Here is a 23,407-nt window from a genome sequence, read left to right as displayed (position 1 = left end):
GAAACTACTAGTGTGGTAAAGAAAACCGAAGGCAGGAGGGGTATAGCTGTTAATAAAAAATTTGTCTTACCGTGTAAGCAGATGTACATCCCATGTGTCCAACCCTAAACCTCTTGTGTGGTGACATGAAGAGTGTTGTAATGACCTAACACTCCCTTTCCCAGAGACAAAGGACAAGGAACGTTATCCTACAATTATTTCAACCTCTACTGTCCTGTCACCTTCTAATCCAGTTTAAAGGAACTTGAAAGTCCTATAAAGAACTACATTTGCCTGTAGCTCTTTCTGACTCTAAATAGTCCTGCCCTGGTGTGTCTTGGCCATGTGGGTATCTAGAGACCAACCACAATGCAAATAAAACCCTTTGCAATTTTTTTATATTATAGAAATTCTGGCACACTCTAGGGATTGTTATTAATCATATTCATTTTAAAGATAATTCAGTTTTAATACACTGTCAATGCAATTCTCTAGGGTATATAAAAAGTAATCTATCTTGTGCACATCTGCTGAGTTCCATTTCCTGATCCTGGAGCTGTTATGTAATATTTCTGCTTTTAGCTAAGGGAAGTGACCTGAAGTAAAAATGTGTAAAGTACATCCTGATCCATGCTGCAACTTCCCAATGTCTTTTGGGTCACTGCTTAAAAATGGTGCCAGAGAGTAATGGTTTCATATCATAAGCATTAGGAATCTTCCGTTTGCTTCTTATTTAGCTCTTACCTGGCTTATGCTGCCAGGGACTCTACTCCCATCTCTGGTGAGAGGCTCAGTATTTCAGAGAACTAAATAGCCTCTTTGAGAGACTCATAAAGCTACAACTGTAAAACAGGTCTGTTATTTAAGGCACTTAGCTGGTCATCCCCCAACTTGCTATTTGCTCAAGTATATGGAATAAAATTTATTATGTCTAGAAACCACCATTAATGCTTTGATATTAGACGGGTCATATGAAATTACTTTTTTGTATTTAAAAATATCCAAGATTAGTAGTTCTGTACAGTTCTGTCTAATACATGGGAATATTTTTGTTTCTTCCCCTGAACAACTTTTCCATAGAAAGAGAAAATAATGTTTGCCAATACAAAGGACGTTAATATTCTAATTTGCCCACGTATTTACAGGAGGACACATCCTCTTTATACCTTCTAGCTGGAAGCTGCCTTTTAAAAGATCTGGTCAGAGTTGCTAGATTATTTCATAAATAGTCTTTAGTAATTAAAGCAAAATAACTTTTTCTCTCTCTCACCAATTCGGAGCATCAGTGAAGTCTGGTGAGTGAATTATTCTATTTTCTATTTGCTCCATCTTGTGAGTTGTCTGTCAAATATAAGGCCTATCTGTGGATATAAGAGAAAAATTAATATGAAGTGGAAAATTAAATACAACTATATTAAATATATGCAGTGATTGCAAGAAGTATTTCCATTCAGACCTTCTCTGTTCTGAGCAATGGGGGAGAATGTTCAAATTGAGGGGATCATGATTATCTGCTGGTTTTGGAGAATACTAGGGATTTGAGGACATAATTCAAACCAGTGCCATGAGCATGAGTTCAGTGGAATTGAAAGGCATTTGGGATAAAATTAAATAGGCAAAAGAGCAGCATTTGTTGGTGTTTAGGGATATTTCATAATTTTCTACTTGATACAATTTTTTCCTTGAAATGAAAATTAAATTATGTTGATAGAAATCTTGATAATCTAAACTTTGAGAGCAACTGCTATTGTCCAGTCCTTCAAGGAATGAGGGCAGAGAGATATGCACAAAAGCAAGCATAGTTTGAGCAAAGAGGCCATGAAACAAAAAGAAGTACAGTGACACTGAGAGAAGAGATAGAGGGCACCAGGGCCATCTCTTCTGCTGGAGAGGAGCTCCCTGGAAAGAACAGAACCCGGCAGCTGCATGAGGATGGGTACTGTGTGGCTTCCTGATGTTCAGGTCCTATGAGTGGGAGCGAAGAAGGCTTTACCTTCAAGGAAGGTTCATCCAACTAGATTCAAAAGTAACCGATATGGACAATAGACATGGGTCTATTACATGTAAAATAATGCTATTTCTATCAAAATGGCCAATTAACATTTAAAGATAAACTTTATTTGGTTTGTTTAGCTAATTATTAATCTTTAGATGAAAAGATATGACATGACATGAGCTGTGGGTGTGTTTCAAATCTCAATGAACCCTGGTGACTTAGCAGTTTAGTTATTTAAATACAAGATGACCAGAAATCACATAATTTTCATTAATTTTTATAAGATAATATAACAGGAAATATAAAAATGATAATTTTATCAAATTAATTCAGCATAAGAATCTACTGATTGAAATGACACCTGCCCTAAAGACACTTGTGGTAGGACACAAACAAACATGCCACCAGAGTAACACTCAGGGTAAACCGTTATGCGGGTAAAAAGATTGAGAAACACATTCTCTTTTCTGATCAGAAGACACTCTGCACCTTCCATACCTCTGGATACAGGAGAACTGTTCTTGAGACCTGGCCCCACTCTTTCCAGAGGCCAAGGACAAAGAGGGCCGACCTTGTGGCTGCTTCCTCTCTGTCCTTTCTTTTTTGGCCGTATAATTGCCTTGAAATCATCTGAGGGTGACACTCCGCAAAATAAATCTCATTGCAATGTTAAACAGAGGAATCTTTTTTAATGTTTTGTGACGTTCCAAGGATAGGAAAACATGCCACTCTCATAAAATGATCATTTGAATTTATTTTGAAAAAAGCATCACACGTTATTAACAATCTGTTTCTAATTCATTAAAATATTTATTTATTTGAAAGCACTCTGAACTGATAGCAGTCTCTTGCAGAATAGTCTATGCTAACAGGGAAAATCTGCAGCTGCTCCAGGTATTGTCACTTGTGGTTGATTATGTATATCACCATAAACTGTGTTTATAAATTATGTTTATTGTGTCATAATTAGTAGTGCTAACAGTGCATAATATCAATAAGGTCATTAAATATGTAAATAATAAATAATAGCAATATCAATGCCACCACGCGGCATTGTAGCAGCATGTACACTTGTACACTCCACTCCATCAGCCCAGGTCCACATTTCTCATCACCAGGCAGACGTGGAACAGAGCCAGTCAATGGGTTATTGAATACAAAGTGCAGAAGTGCAGAAGGTGTACCCAGACTTGCTTAACGGATGGCAAGATAAAACCTGCAAGCTGTTTTCTCAAGAAGTTTGGAATGCTGCCCACTGTGGCCTATATTATAAAAGGGTGAAGTTGTTAACATTTGAAAAATAGATTTGAATGGGGAAAGATCTGTCATTATCTTTTCATTTACAGTAACATTTGTTAACATTTCTTACACAACTGATCCCATATTTTTGCTAAATGCCTACAATGGACACACAAACCTACCATTGGAACATGAACTGCCAGACAGTTTACAGGCAGAATCATGGACCATATCTTAGAGGTTTCCAGCCACTGGGCCTAGATTGAAGAGCACAGGCAGTGAGCAGGCCCAGTGGATAGAATCCCTGCTGACTTCCTGCACCACTGATCAGGATGAGAACAGAGAGTCACATATAGACGACGGTCAAGCATGAGCAATAGCCCAAGTCTGCAGAGATCATTCCTTTGTGATAAATTTAAAATTATATGTATAGGAGAAGAGAGAAGGAATATCCTGAATGCCAAGAGAAAGTGCAGGTTTTAATGTATATTTCTACTAGGAAAACTTACATTTTAACTCTTTGGTATCTTTAAAGTCCAAAAGCACAATCCTAGCATGACATTTACACAACAGGCACTGAACATGATAAAACCAGGCAGAAAATGTAGTTATTAGGATGAAGAATAAATTTGAGAAGCTATTCTAGAGGGGGAAATCATAGGAAAAGGAAAAAATTAAAGATAGAAGTTGGGTATGGTGAAACATGCATGTAATTCCAGCCCTGAGACAGGAAGATCACAGGAAGTTCAAGCCCAGCCTGAGCAGTTTAGTGATCTAAGGGAAACCCTGTCTCACAATTAAAAAAAAAGAAAAAATTAAAGGGCTGCTAATGTAACTCAACATTCAGTCTCCAGTACTGCAAAACAGAAGGAAAAGTCTTAGATGTGACAGATGTCTAAAGCAATGCTAAATGCTTTGAGATTGCTAAAATGATAGTATTCTGCAGACAAATAAAGAGAAGAACTGTGAAAGTCACAGCTGAGTAAACCTTCCTGGTCTGAACTGAGATGGGTCGTGTGGACTGAGGGCTCATGTGATTAGGGCTCACTCTTGCCCTTTTGCCTTGCTCTGCTCTTAAATATGAGCCAAAAACTTGAAGCCAGAAACTTGAAGAAAACATCCAACATGAAAGGCAGAAGCCAAAATGGACAATGGGCTAGAAGAATCTTGAAGAACAAAGAGACTGAGATTGAAGAAAAATATTTTAAAAGTATTGCTCTCCTCAGAGAGATAAAAGAAGCTAAGGTACGCATGAAGCAGATGCCATAAAGCAGGATAACTCTGAGACCAGAAAGACCCTATGAAAATCTAAAATATAATTAATAATGAAGAGATTGGATTCAAATACAGTACTGGTGAAATCTCAAACAAGCAGTACAAACACGCAGACAGAGGAAATTAGGAGAGAAAAGATAGGGAAGTCAGAGCACAATTCCAGGAGCTCCAACATCCTAGGAAATCTTTCTCACTTCTGGAATGAAGTTCCAGTAAAAAAGAAAAGTTGAAAAACTTGGTGGAAGGAAAAAAAAAAACAAGAAACAATAGAAGAAAAAGTCTCTGGATTAAAAGTCATCCATTTCTAGAGTGAATTGGCCTAACAAGTGGCCAGCCAAATGAATCACAATACGTCACACCAAAACAAGGCATCATGATGTTCAGAGAAATGGGGACAAAAAAAGATTTTACACAATAATAAAAGGGAAAAACACTTTCAAATTTTCTAGGGGAAATTATTTCCAAACCAGGATTCTCTACTTATAAATATTAAACTACTAGGCAAGTATGAGATAAAAATAAAGATATTTTAAACCTCATAATATCCCTGAAAGTATTCCAATAAACTCAAGAAAAATTAGTCATTTCAGTAAAGTAATAATGTTAAAAATGCCAAAAATATAAAACACATGAACCAAAATAATTAGGTGAACTAATGCTCTAAGGCAGAAAGTTTTATCAGTCAGCATTCAACACCATCAAAAATGAAGTAACTTCACGTGTATGTATTTTTACAGCTTAAATAAGTAGGATATATATATTCAATTTCTTTTCTAAATCTAGCATATAATTTACATCAAAATTAGTAGAAAATGAAATATTTTAAAACAACTGAAATAATTCAGCGATCATTTCATTATAAATATAGACACAAGTCCTACATTAAGGAAAAAAATAAAATTAAAGAATTACTTTTAAATAAGAATCATTCTTAACCAAGAAAAATCTATTCAAAGAATGCAAGAAACTTATTCAGAAATTACATAGCCCATTAAAATTCCCAAAGACTTAGACTGATAGGAGCTCTCATCATGTGTTGTAGCACATACTTTCTAATCCTTGCGATCACGTGAAGAAGCAACACCAGGTGTGTTCTATGGTGCCTCCAGAGGGCTCCTGGGAGGGTGGATGAAACTGCTCCTGCAGATTCTGTGGTTGGAGACTCTGAGAGCCTACATAGGATCTGAAGCAAGTGATGTTGGGAACTGGATAGATAGTTGTACTTTGCTTGAGGTGGCAATCTGTACTCAATTAAATACCTTTTTATTTTAAACCCAGCATTAATATATCCCCCAAATGAAGATTCAACTGGATAAATGTTTTTCACTTTCTATGCAGCACCTCAATCAGGTGGAGTTTGTGGTAAACACATTTCGGGTGGCTAGGCTCCCTGTACCCCACTTTTCTCTGCTTCAGCATAAACTTAGCCTGTCTAGCTCAGAAAGCCGGTAGCAGAACAAACCACGCAAGCACTATTGCATGCAATAGTACTTGGAAAAAAATCGCATTGATAAAAATACTATCACAAAGTATTGGGGCCAGGGATTTAGCTCAGTGGTTTCGTCACCTGCTGCGCAAGCGCAAGGACCTGAGTTTGATCCCCGGTACCAAAAAAACCACAAAAAACAAAAAACAAAGTATTGCAAAAGGAACCATGAGCATAAGTGCCTAAGTGTAGTTAGAATCACGCACTCTGATCCATTTATTAATCTATCCAGAGGAAAATTAGAAAATTTATGGTTAACACAATTACAATGTCTTTTATTCTTAGTTTTGGGCATAATAGACTGATATGTACCAAGTCTATCTGCAGTAGTAGTTTGATTCATGAACTTAATTCTTGCCATGATTCTGGTCCCAAACCAAACTGGATAAGGACTGAATCAAATTCAATGGTTAGGTTCAATGTTGACCTTAAGGGAAATTTGATTTGGTTCTTGTCCAATTCAGCTTGCAAGCACAATAGCGGGAAGAATTAAGTTCGTGAACTGAGGTATCACTGTAGTAAGATATACTTGAAAGACTAAGCAATCAGGATTCCTAACCAAAAGGCTATAGGAAAGCACGTGACCATGAGGCAGGAGACTAGGATGGGGCAGGCTGGCTAGAAAAGCAGGCATGACCTGTTAATTACAAAATCCCAGGAAGCATCTACAGAACAGTTACCAAAGCCCTGCACATGTACTTCTAGTGAGCACTCAAGCAGGTTTTCAATAGGGAGGCCTAGACTTGACGGACTGAGGACTGGGTGATACTAAAAGGACGGTTGACATTGAACTTTCACTCTAGCACGTTCTTTCCCTTAGAGTGTACTTATTTTTTCTACTTTTATTTGTCCAAACTCACTCTGCAGAGCCTGTTTGTTTTCCTACCTTTAGTAAATGTAAAACTTTGCTACTGTTTGCATTTGTCTTGACCAATTCTTTGCTCAGGTCCGAAAGAACCTAGAAATCACCTTTAGATGGAGATTCCTGCACCTCAAATCCCAGTAACAAGAATGCTATTTGTTTTCAGAAAAACTACAGTTTATTTTTGGGAAAATAATTTAGAAACTTTGATATTCTTTGTTCTATGCTGCAAATCATTAATACCACCTGTTCTAGGGAGAAAGCAAAAACCCTCGCATGGCAATGTCAGGCCTCCAATTAGGAATTGTTGCAATGATTCTCCAAAGGAGATTAAATGTTCTGCTATCAGGAATTGGTGAAACACATTATGAGCTATGCTAATATTCCAGCTGTTTAAAATTTTATTTAAAAAAGAGAATTATGTTTTAAACAACGCATACGTATTTCATTAATTTCTAATCATAATTAATGTGCAGTTCTTATCAGCGACATACTACAATCTGGGAGATGGGGGATGGTTGTGCATGTGAAATTTGAAAAAAAACTTCAATATTTATGTGTTAATATTTGTAAATGAAAGCAAATGCCTATTGTTTTCCTAATATAAAGTAAAAATGGTAAAGCTTGTGTGCATAGTGTGTTGTGTGCTGTGTTCTATCTTCTATTAAGGCACATTTTTAATCTTTTGTAAAGTTTGGTGTAGTTACTTTTAATTTCATTTTCTGTTCTTCTTAGCTCCATATTCTGTTTTCCTTATAAAGTATTTATGTTTCTGTCCTGTTTGCACTCGTATATTTGCTTCTTCCACTTTTAAACCACGCGAGAGGGGACCGGGTATCCTCAGTCAATGTTGCAATTTTCATATGAGTACCCTGCTGGAAGGGACCAGGCTGCCCGACCAACATTATGGTAATGGTGCTAGAATGCCGATAGAAGGGATCAGGCCACCAAAGCCAACATTATAATTTTATACTGGCATCCTAATGGACGGGGCCAGGCCACTCATCAGGTGGGCTGATGGGAACACTTAACTTCTAATTAAACTCCTTGTTTATTGTTCAGTCCAGTCAGAACACATTTTGATTATTCTTCTATGTTCCACACATCAGGCTAATTGTTGCAGACACAAGGAGGGATAAAATTATAGAGTCTGCCCTGTGAAGTATTGATTATCTCGTTTCCAGACCACAGTATATTTGGAACAGGAAATGCTAAGGGCAGAGAGAATGTGGGCAAGTGCCTTGACCTTAGAAAGAAGCATTAAGGAAATTTCTTTAAAAGAAACACCAACTGTCTAGTGTCATTTTGTGTAGGGGCAGGTGGCTGTATACCTCCACAGTCTCCAATCATCACTGTGTTTTATAATACGTATAACCAGCGTGGACCCATGTTCCATGACTTTATAAAAAGGCAAGAATATACAGATTCTATTTTAGAAATAATTTTGCTGAATATTATTTTTAAATTCCATATATGCATAATTTTTATCATGTTAGCAAAGAGCACGATAAATGTTCAATCTCCCTATTTCCTGTTATGATCATAAAGTTTCTGAATTATTTTAGCTTTACAAATCAACTCTCAACAGTTTCAAAATTGTCTAGTATCATTAAAATGTACAAGCAAGCAGTTTAAGGAGATACAGGGGATAGAGCTCCATTTTCTAGAAACATCTTTCTAATTCACAACTTTAAATTCACTGAAAGTCTAATATGCTGATGTTCTGAAGATATAAAATGTCAGCAGAATGCAGTGACCCTGCTGTATTGAATGATTGTGGAATACATCTTTTGGATACTTACTTCTGAAACTCTACTTAGAGAAGTCTATCAATTAAAAATAAGCTGCCTATAAATAGGCATGGCAACTAGGAAGGAAGTGTCTGCTGGAAGCTTGAGGCTCAGGCTCTGAATATAGTGTGTTGAAACTGGGAATGTGTGAGGAGCTGCCCCCAACCCTGCAGCAGTTCACTATAAGGTCCTTCTTGGGGCTGCTCCTGGACACTGCTTGCGTGGTGTTCACCTCCTCTAGCACTATCACTCATGAGATATCGCCCTTTTCCACAAAGAACAAACTTTAACAGCCTGGAAGTTGTTCAAACTAGCTAAGGAGGTCATAGTTGGGATAACTGCAATGATCTGACTTATGTTCCAAGGCTCACATTCCCAGATGAATCTGTAACTACCTCTCTGTGATAGAAATATCTGACATTGTTCTTGTGTTTGCCAGCTTGCAGTGTCATATCAGATGGCAAATATAAAAATAGCATGAAAAATTTCCCCCTGAAATGCACCCTTGGAAAGTGTTCTGTTAGTCCAATAACTGCTGTTCCAAGATGTCTCACCACTCCAGTTCTAATGAATATAAGTGATACTCCTCCTCCCCTTTAAAAAAAGAGACCAGGTACTAAAATGCTGTGTTAGAGCAAATGGCTAGTGGTTATTAATGTCATTACTGGTTGCTCACTGAAGTCACAAGTCCCCATCTTTCTCAGGCCTTTGGAAACAGCTGAGTGCTTCCCTCCTAGAATCTACATCCATCAGAGGAGGTAGATCTCTAGAGCAATAGAAACGCGAAGGTCTCAGTTGTTAACATGAAAGTGGAACTGCTTAAATTTGATTACCTTGTTTAATGAAGTGTCAAATTTATTTACAAGATGACATGATGAATCACATTACAGTTACCATAAATCAGCTTATAAAAATGGACAAATGGTTCAATAAAGTGATGCATTTATAAATTTAAAATAAAGAGATTTGAACTCATTCTAAGATGAAGAGATTTGAACTCATTCTAGTATTTTCTACTATAAAAATTAGAGCTCTTTTGAGATAATCCCAGTCATTAAACCTGATGATTTGCTTCTTAAAGTCTTCCGTGTCCTATAGCTAAATGCATGAATTCTATCTCTGCTTCAGTTTACATCTGCAGTGACTGGAAGTCTCCTTTCCCTTGATCCTCTCAGCACTTCCTGGGCAACACCTGCAGACATAGCTCCATCATCACACATGTAAACCCCTCCGCAGGCTCCTGGCCTTCCACATAGAAGGCAGAAAATCACTGTGATATCTGACAACAGGACAGAAGTGCCAGAGGAACAGCTACACTAGTCTCAGCTTTTCTTTTTTCTGTCGATTTTTCTTTCTTTCTTCTTTTTCTTTCTTCTTCCCTTCTTTTCTTTTCTTTGCTTTCTTCCTTTCTGTCATGGTATTAGCGATTGAACCCAAGGCCTTGTTTTTTTAATTTTGAGAAAGGGCATCACTAAGTTGCAAAACTGTTCAGCCTGGATTTGAAATTAGGATCCTCCCGACTCAGCCTCCCAAAGTTCTAGAATTATAGGTGTCCACCAACATACTTGGATTTTTTTTTAATTTGCCTTGCAGAAAACTGTAAGCAAACTCTCAGATCACAGGGCAAATTGGTAAATTCAAGTCCATATTCACCACTGGTTCATCGGGGGAAAGCAGAGCATCTGATGTATAAGAGCTAATGTGAGGTTAGGTGACAGGACAGAGTCTGAGTAAAGTTGCTTCCTGTCATCACATGATTACTTTTGGGCTCTGTTTCCTTCTCTGTCCTACCCATCTATCTGTAGATGCAGTTAATATGTAAGGGAAAGATGCCAACTAGGCAGCACTCCTTGAATTGGATTATAAACTTGCCAGCTGTGGGCTATGAATCCCAATGTCTTCAGCAGTGAGTTGGGGTGAGAGAGGAAGGAGTAACAATATCTGTCCAACCTAACCAAGTCAACAGCATCGAAGTGGCTCTATAAATAAGGACAGCATTGCAGATTTGATGGCATGGGACCCACACTTTTGCAACGTAGAACATTTTCTGTTGGATTTATGAGAGCCATGTTTCACAAAGGTGGCGGAAGAAAAGTACTAAAAATATTCATTAGTTATCATTATGTGCCAAGCAAGTGCACAGCAAAAAATTTGATGTTTTCAAAGTTTCTTTCCCCTAATAGGTTATATTTATGTCAACCAGATATGGTAAAAACAGACTGAAGGTTTGTGTTAGGGACTTGGTTTCATAATACAGCTGTATTGCTTAGTAATTATGTGGCCTGGTCAAATGACTACTTTTCTTATCTATAAATGGGGAATACTGACACCTGACTTGCCAAGAGCATTGTGAAGCTTACACGAGACAAAGAAAGCACGGGGTCCTGATACAGCCAGTCTCTTTTCCTTCCTTCTTTCCTTGGCTCATTCCTTCCTTCTCTCCTCTCTTCCTATTTAGAATTACTCAAGGTCTCTTTTTTGCCAAAATTCCAGTTGAAGGCATCATGCACTCATAGACTCCCACATTTTTGTGTTTAATGTTCACTGTATAATGAAAATTATTCTTTGTGAATCTTAATTGACTCTAGAACTTCCACTACTTCTGACTTCGTCTATGGTGAGGGAAAGGAGTCTCTAGGAAGAGAGTTTACAGACTCTTCTTTAAGTCACAAACAGTAAATACAGGTATTTTGATTCTGTCTTTCTAGATTTTTACCGTGGAGAAACAGAAAAGCTAAATCTTGGGCCTGTGTGGAGGAAAAAAGAGGAAAGATAGAAATTTGAAGCTAGTTTGGCCTTTTAAGTAGGACCCAAACTTACGTGTCAAGTAGCAAGCTGAGTAAGAATTTAGCGGAATGAACGTTGAGAAAGAATCAGAACAGACTGATTTCTTAAGCTTAAAATTTTGAATATTTCAGATGTCTTAATTACAAAAATACTAAGAGAAATATATTTCAATCTCAGACCCTGGAGTCCCTGGAGCAGGAGTCAGATCCACCAGGGAGGTGGCCTGGGATCATAATTTTCACACCCCGCTTACTGTAGCATCCCACTCGGGAAGCCAGAGCACCAAGGACTACACTCTGGCCTTGTTAGCCACTTTTACATCCACTGTGCAACTTCTGTCTTAGTAACAAGAAGTTTGGGGGTTTTCTTGATCTCTTTGATAACTTTAAAGTAATCATGTACCAAGAGCTAGAAGAGTCCCCAGACTTAGAAATCCACCCCTCAATCTGGTGCCTGGTAAAACAGAGAGTGCTTGGACTGGAAGGAAATTACTGAGTCAGGGGCCTAGCGTCGCAAGGGGATCACTGTGCCACAGCTGCATTGCTCCTCAGCCCTCTGCCTACTATCTGGCTTGCTTTGCAGATTTTCAGGCCCGAGCTCCCAGCACAGACATGAGAGGGCTTCAGGCGCCTGTGGGCCCCACGGGCCTCCCCTGGGGGTGGCAGGAGGGGCGCATCTCTGTGCACAGTGCCAGGTGGGGGTGGGGTGGGGTGGAGTGGGGGCAGGAGGGAACCTGCGCTGCCCCTCACATCTGCAGGTAGCACCGCTTGAGTGACAGGAGTACCTGGACGCCACATCAGCTGCCAATATGTTAGGAGACCATGGTAACAATCCACATCTCCAGGGAGCCGTGCGCTTCGTTCTTCACCATCAGACATGAAAGAAATAATTTCAGGTGCCAGAAAAGGATCTTTGATAAAAGAAAACATTTCAGCTTTCATGGCACTGGAGTTTGCCCTGAAGCTACAGCTTTGATATATTTTTTTAAGTCTCTTTCTTTATGTTTACAATTAATCCATGATTATCTACAAACAATATTTTGGCCTATAGGGTACTAGTAGAAAAGAATAAACAAAGTCTCTGTAAATAGGGAACAGTGATGGGGATGAAGGGAGGTCAGGGAAATGGGAAAAAAATAAGAACTAAGATACATCATGTAATGGTACAAGATCCCAACTACCAATGTAACTGTATTTTACACCTAAAATGTACCAGTAAACTTAATAAAAAATAAAATAAAATGCAGAGAAGCAGAAAAAAAATAAAAGGAAACATAACTAAAAAAAAAAAAGGAAAAGAATCTGTTTCTTCACAAACATTCCTTTTGATAAAAGATTTACTTGAATATCATACACGGGTATAATAGCATTTGCTTAGTGGTGCATTACATTTCCAAAATCTTTCCCACACGTATCCTAATTTTATTTCACTTAAACCTAACCACAAACATGTGAAATAAGAATTACAACATTATCTCTCTTCTGTGTGAATGATACTGTTTCATTCAAAGGGATGCTGAACATATAATTATTCACTAAAAATTGTTGCCACCCTTTTTGGGGAAATTTTCCTGCCATCTTATCTGCCATTTGAGATGCTGAACAATCAGTGGGGTAGTTAGAAGCAGCAGAGCTGTCGAGTGCGATTTCTTAGTTTTTGGTGAAGTGCTGTCCGCAGTTAACACACAAGGAAGATGTTTGGATGTGGGACTCCGGAGTTCCCCGCTCTATTTTCCTTTCCAAATCCTTCTTTATGTGTTGAACTCTGTTTTGTCTATAAGAATCCAGGGAAAATGAAAACAAGTTTACACAAAAGAAGCATCCACTTCATTTCACTTTCTCATTCTCCATGCAAGGTTTGAAATGAAAAGCATCACATGGTAGTAAGTTTATATATGCTTACTTATGTAGCCATAGCACTGCCCTCATTGAACCCTCCTATTTCATACCCTTGTCATTTGTTTATTAAAACCAGAAGCTTCAAATATGGTTGCAAAGAAAAGCATCCAGAGTCCTGGCCTGGGAACACCAGAATGCGGGACCCTCCCTGGTATCAATCACTGCTCAGGTAACTGGGATAAAGTTCAGGGGCCCTGGGCACTCAGGCTCCTGGGATGGCAGAGTTTGTGCTGAGCACCCTGGAGTGTGGCAGCTGCAGCTCCTCTTCACCCAGTCTGTTATGATGCACACAGAGGAAGACGGTGGCTTTGTGTCATGCACTGGGTGGCTGGCTTTGAGGTCTTCCCTGTAAGAGGCAATCAGAAAAATGAAGTGGAGATAAAATCACCTCTGGTGCCTCATAGGTGTGACAGTTCCATGACCTCATTTGAGAAATGGAGAGGAGAGAAGCAACATACTTGTATGCAGGAAAACTGGTAGAGTCCCAAATTAGCTGCACACTGAGGTGTTAATTTCTGCAATTGATTAATCTCCACTGTAAAATGGACATGTAATCAGCTTAAAATCCTCTGGCTCTTTATTTTGGTTTTGGATTAAAGATGAACAGGATTAAATCATTTCTGATGGATGTGGACTAACCCTACTCTACTCTACTCCCCCCACCCACCCACACACACCCCGCTGCCCCTCTACAGCTCCTCATAAATGTGTAGTTTATTGTCCCTTAGCACCCAGAGTTAGAATCACATGCACAAGGAGGTCCCTTGGTGCTCCTTGCAAAGCACACAATGATTTGTTTAATTTGGTGTTCCTTAGCTCTCCTTCTGGACCCAGTTGGCTTCTGCAAGGATGGTTCTATATTCTCACCTCTAGGACTGAGCCATCCTTTCACTGTTAGGCTTGTCTGTCTGCAAAGAGGAGAGCTGCTGAGGGCATTTGAGGTGAGTTAGAAAGTGTGGCCCGGGCTGGGGATTTAGCTCAGTGGTTTCGTCACCTGCTGGGCAAGCTCAAGGACCCAAGTTCAATCCCCAGTACCAAAAAAAAAAAAAAAAAAGAAAGTGTGGCCCATGCCTCCCCTTCCCAAGATCAAGCCCACCACTCCCAAGGATGTCCTTGTATGAAGACGGAGGAGTTCTGCAACATTTTGAGTTCGTGTGGTGAGCCAAGCATGGGCTCCCAGCAGATGACACAAGAGTCTCTCTGCCTGAGAGTGGCCTTGATTTGTCCCCCCTAGCTAGAGTCAATGAAAGGTTCGATTTCCCACAGTTCCAACTATCCCTCTGGTCCTTGGAATTCTCTCCATGAGAGGGCAAAAATGTGGATTTAGCTCAATTTCTTTCATCCTTCTGCCTAGCATGCCCCTCACCTGTCCTTCTTACGCCCTGCCTACTTTGCCTCCCTCCCTTTGAGGCTTTATCACTATTACCCATTCTTCCACTTGTAATTACTAGAGTAAGAAAAAAGTTCATAAAATAAAACAATACTTAAAAAATAATACTTAAAACTCTGTTTTGTCTAGTGCAGCTAGTCCGGGATAGTGGTGTAAGGCAGTCTGTTAGGGAGCAAACCTTGTCCTAATACCTCCCATGTGACCGTGGTCGGGTGACTTTCTGTACCTCAGTTTCTCCCTTGGCAAACTGGGGACAACTATAGCAACCACCTCATATGGCCACTGGGTGTCTCAACTCCTTGCAGTGGCCTGGTGCGCAGTGACCTTTGACATAAGCCCACACCTGTAACTTTAGATACTGACCTTTCTGCTGGCACTGTACTCAGAAGAGATGTGGACAAGCATTGACATTAGCCAAGTGGACCAGGCTCCGGCTGAGTTCCCATGGTGTCGACTGCAGGAATCCAAAGCTGGAACCCATAGTCCCTGGTTTCAATAGGCTGTATGTATGAGGCAAAATAATTTTTATAAAAAGGAAGCACATTATGTCAGGAAAAACAGCCTTAAATTCTAAAGGATCCAACCTTCATATTTTTAGATTTTTGTTCCTTTACATCATTCTCCCCTCTAGCTGATTAATATGGCAAAAATCCAGTTTTGCCCACTATTTTACTTTTATTTAATTAAAAGAAAAAGAAACCACAGAGTGCAAATGATTCTTTCCTTTTTTTTCTTCCTCTTTTCTTACTCCTGCTAGAAACTTCCTCTCACCAAAACCCACTTGGGAAATTTCCTTTCCAGGAACTTTTTATGAAGTTGCAAGAGACAAATTAGGTGATTTGAATAAGTTAACATTGTATTTGCTCCTTTGAAGATTACAATACAGACCTTAACTAATAAATGCTATATGACTTGTGGGTGCTGCAAAATTTCATTAGTTGAGATTTTGCAAAACACTTACAGATCCTTAACCGAGAGGCCATCCTAGAACAGGTAATATGGTAAGGAACATTTAGCTGATAGCAGACATACACAATTTAAATTATCCTCGAAGTTAGTTTTGGGGGGGACACTCAACTCTATAAGGTAAAAATGGAAACATAACCCTGGATTATGAAATGGTACAGCTTTACTGGAGTTCAGATTGCAAAATTAGACTTATTACTTCAGAGAATTTCAGCCAGATGTAGATGGGGCATATTGAACTGATTTTCAAGGTGAAAATGTGCATTCGTTCATCTTTGTAAATTTAGCCTCGCTGACCATCACTGATGATTACCAAGTTTGCTTCTGAGAACAGGCCAGCATTAATTAAGCACCTTAGTGGATATCTTTTTCTCTGTGCCACCCTCCTGCTAGACTACCTCCACCACTTATTCTTTCAGGGAGATTGGGCCTCACCTTGATTAGGAGGAAGATCGTTTTAGAACACATTTACATCTAGATTGAGTTACAGGAGCAACATTCCCTTGATTCCTTGAGACAACTTGCACACCCTGACCTGGAGAGCACTTTGTCCCCCAGTGTGTCCCAGTGATCAATGTCCCAGGGTGCCCATGGACTCACAGGAACATGTTGCTGACACCCCTTCCCACCAGCAAGAGCATAAATGTGATTCTGCTTGCTAATATAAGTGCCACATTCTTTGTCCTGACCTATAGGCATCAGGATGAGACGGAGAGCCATGCAGAAGCCAACCCGGAGATTTCCATAGCAACCATAGAAGCCACAGAAGCATAACTTCACTCCTCTTACCAACTCCCTCTCAGAACTTCTAGGTTCCAAAACAATACAGTACTGAAAGGGTAGTGGAGGGTCATCAGGAGCAATGTGCAATGAAACAGGGCCCCTGGAGCTTCCACCTAGGTCAGCAGAATCCTACAGTCTTTGGTTTCAATCTCCTGCATTACCATGGGTTACTTGTAATACAGTTTACACAGGACTGGATGACTACAATGCCTGAAAATGCTTCCGCTTAACCTACCCAAGACTCTAGATACAAACCAGCCTCGTTCACTACTACACACTAAGCTAGGCATCCTCTTCTAGAAGTGCTCCAGTTGCTGCCTGGGTGTGCCTTTCTTTTCTTATTCTCTTCTTGGAGGGATCAGTTTTTAGGTTTTTGTCTGGCTTTCTATTTCAACTCAGTTATAGCACAGGGAAGGAATCTCTCACTCCAAGGAGAATGGCTGCAGTGGTACAGCCACCCTTCCGGGTGGACACCATCGGGCAGGTCCAGCAACAGAGAGCCATAGCAGTCACCAGGGCGATTCCTCACTTCAACATCTATTCAGAAAGGCTTGAGGCACCTTTCCATCCCTGTCCCTCTAGATGCCTTAGCTTTATTGGCTCCCTTTGCTTCTCTCTGTCCTCACCACCTCAACACAGGGCAATACCCCCTTGCTTTTGTCATTCCCTTCCTCTCTCTTTGGCCCCATGCTCCCTTCACTCTGCATCAATGTATCTCCCTTCCAGTTTTATATTACTGTCTTCAATCAACCAAGCAGCCATGCTTTTAAAGACAGGCTGATTTATGGAGAATAAAAACAATGGAAATATAATAGCCAACAGATTGGAGGGGTGAAGGAAACATTAAGGCCCAGAGTCCAAGCAGGGCTTTATGCTGTTGCACCCTGATTGCTCCCTCTCTTTGACAAGTCTGGGCACAAATGTTGAAGCTCTTGTCCTTTCTGTTTCCCCCTCCCATCTTTCAAAACAGAAAAAAAGTCACCCTCAAAACAGATCTTCAGTGTATATGTTTGTTCATGTTTTAGAAAGAGAAAAAAGAACCCGTGCATTGTGTGAGAGAGAACCGCTCTGCAGCAATCGACAAGGGTTTATTATTCTGAGCAGCACTCAATCACATGTGGCCCCATGAACAGAGAGTAATGCTGGCGAATCATCCTGGGGGCTTTTTTTCTGTGTGTGAGTGGTATCCATCTGTCAGCTGTCAGTGCCGGTGAGAGATATACAGGGCTGTCACTTCTTGTCAACCAGCATTTGTGAAGCCTTTTGCAGCTGCTACACAACACATACTGTCCTTCCTGAAGGCCACCGAGGAGTCTCAGAGATGATTGTGCTGGCCAGGGTGAAAGGGAGGAAAGAGATGTGAGGGTTACTGGAGGATAACAGTGTCGACCCGTCAAAGACATAAGTACAAGCTACATGTGTTTCCTTAAAGAAAAAAAGCATTTAAAAAATCCCCTTCAAAAATAATGTTACTACACTTTGTTTACATAAAATCCTGTGTGGGTTTTAGGGCCTGTGGAACCCATAACAGCAAAGAAAATTTATATGGCAGTAAATGAATATATTCAAGGTAGAGAAGATACATATTTTTTAAATCAACAGAATATAAAGAGACCATACATTTTTATGTTCTCTCCTATATAAATTATATTAATCTGCAAAGGATACGCATATGCATAATAGTTTGTGTAATGGGATGTATATTTAATATGTGTTTGCAATGCAAAAATGAACATCACGAACCATGGAAATGTCCATTATATAATGATGCAGATGTTAAAATCTGGGTTAATTTTGATATGGAAACACTCTATTAATCATGACTCTAGCATTCCTTTGGACATTCCAGGATATTTATTTATAGGGTGACTTTCACTTAATTGAATTATTTCAAACTAACAATGGTTCTGGTTTTGTGGTCCTTTTGCACAACTGCCACATGGGTAGGAAAAAAGTGAGGATATTAACATGCTCCATCAATTTGCTTTCTGTTTCAAAGTGCCAGGAAATTTGATTGTTTTCAATTTTCTTTGGCTTTAACATAGTTCTCATTAAAAAGAGGTTGGATATATTTGGCTTACATATATCACAGATTCTTATTTCTTAAATAAAATGATAATGGATTTCTTGGAAAAATGAAGAATTAACCAATATTAGAGTCACAGAAATAGAAAAGAGAAGAAATGCAGAAAGTCAGTGCTCAGAGAAGAACTTTTCAAAATCCTGCGATTGCAGTTATTTGAAGGTACGAAGGGAGAGAAGTTAAGGTTTTAGGTAGGAGAATAAGTCCTTCTGAACATATCAGCTACAGTGCTCAAATCTGCAGGAGAAAAAGCCCCATGCAGAGGTGCCAATTCTGCATGGGCAGTGTTCTCTTCATATAACATGAGGGTTAGGGGATGTGATGGAGGAGAAAGAAGAGAAATTGGTGATCTGGCTAAGTTCTTGTATATGGTGCCAGGGAACCTTCCAAATAAGTGCTAACCCATAGTTTCTTTATTCTAAGTGTCGTTAATCAGGTTGTGAGGTCCATGTAAACATGGAAAATTTGCATAAAACATGTGCTTGCAAAAGCATTCAAGCACATTTTGAAAGAGAGGAATAATGTAGCACAGTTTTAACTGAATAGGTCAGAGGCAACATTCTTTCTATAACCTTAAGAAAGAGAGCAATCACTTCAGATTATAGTCACAAACAAGTTCTGGACCTGGAAAGACTGGAGGGACAAATTAGGATGAGAAAAGAAAGCATTTTAGGCTTGTATTTTTTCCTATTGCTGATATAACAAATTACCATAAATAAAAAAGAAAAATCCCACAGACATATTATCTTGAAGTTCTTGTCAGGATTTCTCTATCAAAACATTAGCAGGGGTGCTCGTGACTCCCTCATCTTTAAGCCATCTTTAAATCACTCCCCTCTCTCCCTCTCTGTTTTCACATCTCCTCTCCCTCTGTTTCCGTTGTCCTGTCCCTTCCCTGACTTGAACCATGCTGCCTCTTTTCCATAAGGACTCCATGGTTAGATGGTAATTTAGATAATCCAGAACAATCTCCCCCTCTCCAGACCTTTATCACACATCTGCAGTAGCCCCTTTTTGTTTAGTTCATGTTTGCAGTACACACTGATTAGATTTATTGTGGGAACTTGGTACCTGTACTTAGTACATATTAATTTTTTTTCTTATCCCCTACTGCTCGTGTCCCTCCCTGCTCCATCCATGTCTAGGTCCCCTACCCATTTTCAAGAGCTCTATTTCCATGTTTCTTTCAATTCTATTTTTTTTCATCCCCCTTTTATCCTCTCTTTCCTCGCTCCCTCATCTCTTGTTTCCCGTCACATTTGAAAAAGATTTCTCTCCTTCCTATTATCTATCTTATTATTCTCTTAATTCATACTTTTGGTTTCTCATATAAGAGAAACCATGAGTTATTTAAGCTCGTGTATCTTATTTTTTTCACTTAACATTATGGTCTCAAGGTGTATCTTTTACCTACAAATGCCTTGAGTTTACCCTCAATGTTCCTTTTAACGGGTAAAATGTACATGTTATTCTTGTGTGGTCAGGGGCATTATCTTGCCAACTATAGGAAAATAAAACTGGAACAAAAGCCGAGAGGATAAAGTACATGCAAGTGCAGCAAGTCTGGCTGGAGATAGTTAGTCTGGATCTAAGGGGTGAGAATAAAAGTCGGTTTAGAAAAGTATGAAAAACACACCGTGTTCACATGATAGGGCTTGTTGAATTCCAGATAAAGAATATGATGATTATAGGTGGAATACACCAGTACAGTGTGGGGGAAACTTTCTCATGAAAGAATCAGTACAGAGAGGGAACAGAGAAACCATAAGGTCTCTGATGCCAGAGATACCCAAGCACAAATGGACAATGAGGCCTGATGTTTTAGATTCTCCACATTGAGAAATGGTAAAATGCTTTTATTAACATAAATGTCCTGGGGAAATTACAGTTAGTTTCAGAGCCTGAGAGACATCTCTTCTTTTCTCTTTGTTTCATTGGAATGCTAAAATTATTTCACAAACAGTAAAATTGTATAGTACTCACAATATCACTGAAGAATAAAAAGCTAGAATCTTCTAAATGTGAAAATATGTGAGCCAACATTGAATGGTTTGAGAGCTCTGTTTTCCGGTCATCTTCAGTGAATATTGAGCAATACCTGGTATTGTTGAAATAAACTACAATCTCATCCACCATTTTGACCTTTGGGTATTTCTATTGTTAATTTAATCAATGATTTAAACCTCAGTGAGTCCTGAAAGGGAAACTGAATGATTGCATATATGCTGCCTAAGTTATTGGTGATGACTTCTGAGCAGAAGTATTAACACAGGCCACTGTGGGGTTTGCAGCCCAAGTTACAGGTGTACATAAAACCTGCATTCTGCCAGAGTAAATCCTTCAGACTCACCCTCCAGAGGAACAGCCTGCTCTGTGGCCTCAGTTCAACAAAGGAAAATTGACGGGATTACAACAGATGGCCTTGTAAAAGCTACTCCTTCCTGGGGGGCAGGAGAGAAATGCGCTTCTGTGGAGGTGGAATGGAGTACGGAGGGCCAGTGACTCGAGTTATCATGATTAAGAAGCCCAGGAGGCATGGGGATCTTTATAAACTTAGTTATTCTCAAGGACAGAAAGCGACAAGTTCTCAGTAAATTGGATCTGGAGACGCTTGTTTTCCACAAGGTGCTGAAGAGAGCATTCTGTGGGCCAGAGCAACAAAGAATTACGGCTTCTCTCTTACTATTTGGAAGTCACTCAATTACATAGTGTTTAAATGACTTATCATAATAATATCATCTTCTTTCCTTCCTTCCTTCCTTCTTTCCTTCCTTCCCTCTTTCCTTCCTTCCTTCCTTCTTTCCTTCCTCCCTTCCCTTCTTCCTGCCCTTTATATTACTGCTGCATGGGGTTGGGCATACTCCTTAAATCAGACTCTCTCCTCCTGTCTTTTAATACTAATGGTCATATATCCAATTTGCTAAGAAGCAGGATGGTTGCAATATATAGTAAGAGGTGGATCTAGACTAGATGATCATTACCAGAAGCTTTTACTAATAAGAGACTGTATTTTAGAACTTTTGAGTTTCTGTTGTGCATGTGCACATAGTGATGTGTAGATTGATGGGCATTTGGACACAGTTAAAATTAATTGCATGGGAAACATGAAGATGCTATTGTTTTTGACTCACAATAAACCCGCAAATTTGTTAACTAGCAGTACCCACATTACTGGGGACTCTTCTAATCTGAAGCATGAGGGTACAGTCTGCAGGTTTTAAATCTTTGGCAAAAACAGTCATAAACTACAATGAGATGCAAGTTTGAGATGAAAAGAAAAGGCAACAAACTATGTTTTGTGTATTGACATTTTTGTTTTGTTTTGTTTGACATTTTTATTAGTAAAATATAACTAAAGGAACAAAATTGACAGGGATAAAATTTTCCAACCAGCAGTGGTACAATTACAGCTTGGAGATCTCGTCAAACATCAGGAGACCATTAAGAAGCAGCCCTCATCACTGCACACCAAAGAAAACAAATTTACAAAAAAACATCTTGTCAAGGTAAATTTCTTTCTGCTCCAGATACCAAGGATCTAACAATTTTCTCCCCAGGAGAGGTAATAAAGAGAATGTATTAGAATAACAATAATAATAATTCCTATGGTTATGAATTATTTCAGTCCTTTCCAAATTTCCAAATGCCCTAGTTAGTCTAGAAGAGCTATGAGAAATCCTGAGAGAGCAGGAAGTAGGGCCCAGTGAAGACCGCTGGGTAAGGAAGCATTTTTGCCTTTTTCCCCATCAAAATGTGTCTTTGGAGAAGGAGACTGTAAACAAATTTCTTTAGTTTTCTTTGCCTTACTCTGTTGCTTATCCAACTCTACACTCTCCCCATCGTGTGTGTGGTATGTGTGCATATGCATGTATGTGTATACATTTATGTGCATGTAGGATGAGAATGTGGGAAGTTCAAGTTGCAGTCTTGCCTTTGTAGTATTTATAAAAGTTTGTAAAATGGAGAAATTTTGTTATCATGGCAATAGGAATAACAAATAGAAGGGGAAAAAAGAAAGCTGAACATCATGCAAGAATGCCAAAGTCACAGGGTCAATAAGGAGCCAAGAGGACCACCAACACCAGGATCAAGTCCAGGTAGAAAGCAAGATTCCAGTGCCATCACTCTGCCTTTCAAGTGAGATTCAGTCACCTTGACCTGGGACACAAACATCTCTGCAGTCTGACCATGCTTACTTCTCCCATGTCATCTTCTCCTCCAACACTTTGATTCCATCAGTTAGACTTTTTGCGGTTTCTAAAACATATCAAACTTGTTCCAAGTCTCATTCTTCTGAAAGATGCTGTCTTCCTGAGCCAGTGATAGCTCCTTCTTGCCTGCTAAATCTCAGCTTTCAGTTAAGCTTCCTATAGCTTTTATACCTTCTGAAGTTCAGATTTAGACCTAAATGTCATCTACTTAATATCACTTCTTAATATTCACTAAGATATTGGCTAAGATGAAATTACTGAGACTAAATTTATATTCTCTCCTAAAATAATGAAAATTTAAAGCATAGAAAAATATACTTAAAATTACTTCTAAAGAAAATGGACACTAGGTAACAAAGTAGACTCCTAAGAGACAGAAACAAATTAAGTGAGCTCTCTAGCAGCTCTAGCTTACTGCCTGTTGAGTTTATAGGGCTTCATGCAGAGATCAAGAACCAGGAGCAGCCCAGAAGATAGCCTGAGTTAAGGAGACAAATGGAGTCCCAGAGAGAAAAGGGCAGTTGGACTTGCAGAACAAATTTTGAGAGAAGAGAGCTGTACAGAGAAAGAACTAAAGAGATCCACAGGGCCCTATTGAGTATTTATCAAAACATCTGTGTGTGAGGAAGCTGAGCTTGGTGCAGAAACTATCAAAAAGTATT

Source organism: Heterocephalus glaber, unplaced genomic scaffold (assembly GCF_053883595.1).
Source record: "Heterocephalus glaber isolate CG9 unplaced genomic scaffold, H.glaber_assembly_v1.0 deba00000331, whole genome shotgun sequence".
In the NCBI taxonomy this organism is placed as follows: Eukaryota; Metazoa; Chordata; class Mammalia; order Rodentia; family Bathyergidae; genus Heterocephalus; species Heterocephalus glaber.
Note: the sequence above shows the minus strand (reverse complement) of the source record.